The sequence below is a fragment of the Lolium rigidum genome, chromosome 3 (genome assembly GCF_022539505.1).
Source record: "Lolium rigidum isolate FL_2022 chromosome 3, APGP_CSIRO_Lrig_0.1, whole genome shotgun sequence".
Classification (NCBI taxonomy): domain Eukaryota; kingdom Viridiplantae; phylum Streptophyta; class Magnoliopsida; order Poales; family Poaceae; genus Lolium; species Lolium rigidum.
This window is the reverse complement of record NC_061510.1, coordinates 101596662-101603247: the sequence shown is the minus strand read 5'-3', so window position 1 is coordinate 101603247 and position 6586 is coordinate 101596662. Positions and strand designations below refer to the sequence as shown.

The window sequence follows — 6586 nt, the reverse complement described above, 5'->3', positions numbered from 1 at the left end:
TTTCTTCTCTCTTTACCCGGACATCTCCTGGCCCAGCTACGTCTCCTAGCGAGAGGGTCTTCTTCAACCTGTACGGCGAGAATCTGAGCGGTGCCACGTACCCAGGAGTTCGATGGGACGGATAGGAGCAGCACCATTCCTCCTTAAAACATTCCCTGCAACCCTAGTGCTGCTTCTCCCTCCCTGCCGCCGCCACTCCTTTCTTCTTCTCGTCGCTCGCTCTTCTCCTCCCGATTTCCAAGAGAAAACAGCAGCCGCTGCTTCCGTCCGTACGTCGCCAGCGTGCTCGCCCAAGCTCGCGCCGCGCCGCCGCCTCTTCGCGTCTCCGTCGACCTCTGCGTCATCGTGCTCCTCGCGCGCGAGCTCATCTCTGAAACGTTGTGCGTCTTCCTCTGCTCCAACCACGTCCCCGCCACCAGAACGCCCGGGTCCTCCTTCTTGTGTACGTTCTCCGCTGCACCCGGGCCTCCCCTGACTCGGCAGGTCATCCTCGATTTTCTCCGTCAAGCACGCCGCCACGTTCCTGGACGCAGTGCGTCCAGTCGACGTCTGCGACTCTGCATCCAAGCTCGCCTCCGGCCGCCGCCTTGGCCATGCTCGGCAAGCTGACCGGCGCCTCTTCAACTACCACTGTTGCTCGCGTCTTCCGTCCTCCGTCCTCCGTCACCAGCGACCTCGTCTGCAAGTCCGTCCACGTCCGCAGCGCCACAGGTCGCGACTTCTAAACATCCATGCGGAGGGTAAATGCCTCTCTTCATACGTTGTACATGCAAGTCTTTGACAGCACCTTCGTCATTTATCTGGCCGCCCTCGTATCTGCAGCTACGGCTCCCTGCATCGCTGTTCGTCTTCCCCGACGCCTCCGGGTTCTTCTCAAGGTCCGTCTCGCCAGCGCACTCAAGCGCGTCCGCGGCACCGCGCTGCTCACGTCTTGGTCGCTACTTCTGCGTCTTCCTCGTCGGACACGTCCGTCACGGCGTCACCGGCGTTGTGCATGCCAATCTCTGGCTTCGTATGGTTTAAAACAACGCGTGATGTATCCTGGGAAGGTCGATGCTAGCTCAGCTCCAGCTGGTTTGTTCCGTGTGCATGCGTGCAATCTCCTGAATCCTGATCCATCCCCAGGACATGCAAAGCCTCTCCTTTTTAATCATTGTTTTTCTTTGCTCTGCTGACAGTTGGGTTCTGCCCGTCAGTGTCTTGGGTTATCTCTTCACCAGTGAGAAAAGGATCAGCATTCAGCGCCAATCAGCTTCTTACCTGGCCCATGGGTCAGCCTCTCAGCCTCGTATCTTCCTGGGTGAGAAAAAGTCTCAGCGTTTCTCTGTTTTTTTTTTCTGGAAAATTGCTGCAAATATTCAAAACTTGTAAAATTCATATCTCCTAAACTATAACTCAAAATGAAATGTTTTATATATGAAAATTGATCAGAAAAACATGAGGATCATGAATATGCCATCCATTCATCTGTTTGCATCTTGCATCATATCGCGCGTTGCTAGTTCATGCATTCACCTCACATATATGCGGAGTATTTCGGATTTCCAACTAGGGATTACCCCGCTCCGTTTAATATTGAAGTAGAGCACCCCTGCCATGTCTTTCCATGCTAATCAACACTTAACTTTGCCGGTAGAAATGCAACTCCAACCTAATTTGTTTGTCCGGGGTTCCGACTCCGATTAATCGGATAAGTTGCATCGCATCATAATTGCCATGTCATGCATATCATCTTGATCATGCTGGTTCTTCTTTCGTAGTAGTAAGACTTGCATCCGTTGCTTGTTCCAGCATTTGCTTCTTCCCGGATAGGATCACGAAGTGGTGTGGTGAGATACGACAAGTTCTCCGGATGTCCCTCGAGCAAGCTTTAACGAGCAAGCATTTCCCCTATACTCCCGCCCTCGCGAAGTCGCTTACCTATTTTATTTTGCCTTCTTCCTCATGCTAGCTTTAAGTTGCGTTCTTGTCACGTGTCCCTTCCACTTGTTACCTCAAGCAGCCTATATTGCCTCCACCAACCACCTACAGCTATTGTTTGGTTATCGAGTCTGCCTTGCGAGTCGTAGTGCATGCTAGTGTCGTTATATCTCGTTACCGATTATCTGCTATCTTATCGGTTATCTCGTTGGGAATCATGACACATGCTACATGGTTATATCCGTTGAGGGAATCATGGTTACTTGTTAATAGTTGTTAGCGGAGGCATCGGTGGGTCGATCGATCGTTTTGTGACGGCTCACTTGTGTTTCCTAAATATCTTAGGACCCCGAGTTCTTGTTATCCGTTCCGAGATCGAGCGCTCTAACCACACGTGGGTATGTTTCCGAGTCTCCCTCGACCACTGCCGGAATCTACAGACTTTGTCCGAGTGGCCACAACTAGTTTCGTAATGTTTTACTATTTGTTGTTTGCGTGCATGCTAGCTCGTTACTTATTTACTTTGGGAAGCCCCCGGGTGCCTTGTATCCCTTGTTTCGGTATGCACGTATAGGTTTGCGGCTCGAGCGTTTATCGCATGCTCGAAGCGGGTCATTCGCCCTCGTGTGTGTTCCGACCCTCGAGCCGTGCACGCAATAGCTAGGTCCGTTTCGGAGATACGGCCGGACTTCGATTCGGGTTCAACTTAGTTAGGTGGCTTCCTGGATATTGTTGTCGTGAAGGAGAGTGCGAGCCGTGATATCCACCTGTCGTAAGTGGGTCGAGCGGTGCGTGTGGGTACATTTGGGCAACCCCTGCAGGGTGTACATCTTATCGATAAGCCGTGTCCGCGGTTATGGACGACTTGGAGTTGTATGACTCGACCATAGACAACTTACACTCGATGCTTCAATCATAATAACTTGCGTAGTAAGTCAAGCACAACTCTAATAATAATGGTTAAAACTTGACAACCGTGTGAGTGCCTTTGTAAGTACTTCCTTGCGAGGGGAACGCATCGGCCGTGTTATGTTTGCGAGTATAGAACTCGTTAGTTTATGCGCTCTCTCATCTTCTCTCGATTAGACGACCGTTGTAGAGTGTCTCTATAGGTTTTTAGTGCTTGCGCGCTGCCGCTTAACCCCACCATATTGCTTATGACGTTCCTCTTGCGTCCTCTAAGTCCCCGCGTGCCTCAAGTACAAAGGACGACCGGTTGACGAATGCTTATACGTCTTGAAGTCTTGTTAAGTACGAACCCGTACTTATTGCCGCTTCTACGGGACATAACCTAGGCAGGTATGAAGATCGGTACGACGAAGAACGACGCTAGCAAGGTTACCCTTCCGGCTTGGCCTGGGCAGGGTTATGGACGCCACTTGGTTATCTTCAGGACTCTTAGTCCAAATTTGTATCTTGTCCGTACTCGGATGTATTTGATCTTCTGTATGATTTGGATCTTTGTATGTATATTTGTATCTTGACTCGTTGGAGTCGTTGTTGTAATATATCTGTATCTTGTGGGCTCTATTGTAATCCTGTTGTAATGTTATCGCTCGTGATTGATTCCACCCGCATCGCGTGCATGCTTCGGCGTGTACGAGGCGCTTGGTGGTGCGTCTCCTAAAATTGATATCGTGCGGATTTCGGCGAATTCGCTGGGATCTTCATGGTACCGGTTTTGGGGCGTCACAAGTTGGTATCAGAGCCTCAGGTTGACGGTACCCCACTAGTCCAGCCTGTAGGATAACCTTGCCAACGGTCGTTGAGTTTAGAGTGTCAAAAACTATTTTCTGAAAATTCGTTGGATAGTTCTGAATAGCTCTGATTTTCTCCTTACCTCTATTCTTTCTCATCTTACCTTTGCGAGTTTTGAGTCTTCTCTCTTATCTGAGTTTTCCGAGTCATAGGTTCCGACGTGGGTTGGACGATCTTTGCCCCTCACCTATTAGGACCGATCTTCGTAGGATCCCGACGGAAGTGCATCATCAACAGCGGAACAACAACTCTTGTTAGTGGTGTCGAGAAGATCAACACCTCGACAGAAGAAGGTTCCACACCAAGGTCGGGTGTTTGTCAACATGGTACAAGAAGACTCGATAGTTTAACCAACTCCCCTTGGCTTGACGTGGGATCTCGGGGCGCGATCCCTTGTTAGTGGTGTCGTTTGTAACGGCCCAGGGTATACCCCTATTCGATTTTGCTTGTTCTTTTTCTTTTGTGCATAATCATCAGCATCATGCATAATCATCCACATATTTTTGAAAAAACAAAATTATTTAAAAGTAAACCTCTTTTCCTTTCTTCTTGTAAGGTTTATAAAACCCCCACTCTTTTCTTACTTTGAAATAAACCCAAAACAACAATAATAATAATAATAAAAAAATGTTCTGGATGTTTTATAAAACCTATTTTAAATCTTTGTTTTCATCCAATTGTTTTGAAACCCCTTTTCTTCCCAAACCCTTCTCCTCTTTTCTTGTTTTCTTGGAAGAATCAGCGAGGAGAAGAATTACAACAGCAACAGCAGATCAACGTGAAGAAGAAGAGCAAAAATCAGTTCAGCTGGGCCACCTAATACCCCTTCCGAGTTCCGAACCTGTAAACCATCTTTTTCCTGGCCCATTTTTCTTCTCTCTTTACCCGGACATCTCCTGGCCCAGCTACGTCTCCTAGCGAGAGGGTCTTCTTCAACCTGTACGGCGAGAATCTGAGCGGTGCCACGTACCCAGGAGTTCGATGGGACGGATAGGAGCAGCACCATTCCTCCTTAAAACATTCCCTGCAACCCTAGTGCTGCTTCTCCCTCCCTGCCGCCGCCACTCCTTTCTTCTTCTCGTCGCTCGCTCTTCTCCTCCCGATTTCCAAGAGAAAACAGCAGCCGCTGCTTCCGTCCGTACGTCGCCAGCGTGCTCGCCCAAGCTCGCGCCGCGCCGCCGCCTCTTCGCGTCTCCGTCGACCTCTGCGTCATCGTGCTCCTCGCGCGCGAGCTCATCTCTGAAACGTTGTGCGTCTTCCTCTGCTCCAACCACGTCCCCGCCACCAGAACGCCCGGGTCCTCCTTCTTGTGTACGTTCTCCGCTGCACCCGGGCCTCCCCTGACTCGGCAGGTCATCCTCGATTTTCTCCGTCAAGCACGCCGCCACGTTCCTGGACGCAGTGCGTCCAGTCGACGTCTGCGACTCTGCATCCAAGCTCGCCTCCGGCCGCCGCCTTGGCCATGCTCGGCAAGCTGACCGGCGCCTCTTCAACTACCACTGTTGCTCGCGTCTTCCGTCCTCCGTCCTCCGTCACCAGCGACCTCGTCTGCAAGTCCGTCCACGTCCGCAGCGCCACAGGTCGCGACTTCTAAACATCCATGCGGAGGGTAAATGCCTCTCTTCATACGTTGTACATGCAAGTCTTTGACAGCACCTTCGTCATTTATCTGGCCGCCCTCGTATCTGCAGCTACGGCTCCCTGCATCGCTGTTCGTCTTCCCCGACGCCTCCGGGTTCTTCTCAAGGTCCGTCTCGCCAGCGCACTCAAGCGCGTCCGCGGCACCGCGCTGCTCACGTCTTGGTCGCTACTTCTGCGTCTTCCTCGTCGGACACGTCCGTCACGGCGTCACCGGCGTTGTGCATGCCAATCTCTGGCTTCGTATGGTTTAAAACAACGCGTGATGTATCCTGGGAAGGTCGATGCTAGCTCAGCTCCAGCTGGTTTGTTCCGTGTGCATGCGTGCAATCTCCTGAATCCTGATCCATCCCCAGGACATGCAAAGCCTCTCCTTTTTAATCATTGTTTTTCTTTGCTCTGCTGACAGTTGGGTTCTGCCCGTCAGTGTCTTGGGTTATCTCTTCACCAGTGAGAAAAGGATCAGCATTCAGCGCCAATCAGCTTCTTACCTGGCCCATGGGTCAGCCTCTCAGCCTCGTATCTTCCTGGGTGAGAAAAAGTCTCAGCGTTTCTCTGTTTTTTTTTTCTGGAAAATTGCTGCAAATATTCAAAACTTGTAAAATTCATATCTCCTAAACTATAACTCAAAATGAAATGTTTTATATATGAAAATTGATCAGAAAAACATGAGGATCATGAATATGCCATCCATTCATCTCGTTTGCATCTTGCATCATATCGCGCGTTGCTAGTTCATGCATTCACCTCACATATATGCGGAGTATTTCGGATTTCCAACTAGGGATTACCCCGCTCCGTTTAATATTGAAGTAGAGCACCCCTGCCATGTCTTTCCATGCTAATCAACACTTAACTTTGCTCGGTAGAAATGCAACTCCAACCTAATTTGTTTGTCCGGGTTCCGTCTCCAATTAATATGGATAAGTTGCATCGCATCATAATTGCCATGTCATGCATATCATCTTGATCATGCTGGTTCTTCTTTCGTAGTAGTAAGACTTGCATCCGTTGCTTGTTCCAGCATTTGCTTCTTCCCGGATAGGATCACGAAGTGGTGTGGTGAGATACGACAAGTTCTCCGGATGTCCCTCGGCAAGCTTTAACAGGCAAGCATTTCCCCTATACTCCTGCCCCTGCAGAAGTCGCTTACCTATTTTATTTTGCCTTCTTCCTCATGCTAGCTTTAAGTTGCGTTCTTGTCACGTGTCCCTTCCACTTGTTACCTCAAGCAGCCTATATTGCCTCCACCAACCACCTACAGCTATTG

General features: G+C 50.0%; 2 long non-coding RNA genes across 2 annotated transcripts; both read left to right on the top strand.

Moving 5' to 3' along the window:
- Positions 1-384: 384 nt before the first annotated feature.
- LOC124697890 lies at positions 385-1832 on the top strand. Its single transcript, XR_007000842.1, has 4 exons — positions 385-740; positions 823-1074; positions 1179-1300; positions 1792-1832. It is a non-coding gene; the product is annotated as an uncharacterized LOC124697890 (long non-coding RNA).
- A 3099-nt stretch (positions 1833-4931) lies between these two features.
- Positions 4932-6381, top strand: LOC124697889. The gene is made up of 4 exons (XR_007000841.1): positions 4932-5287; positions 5370-5621; positions 5726-5847; positions 6341-6381. It is a non-coding gene; the product is annotated as an uncharacterized LOC124697889 (long non-coding RNA).
- Positions 6382-6586: the final 205 nt, after the last annotated feature.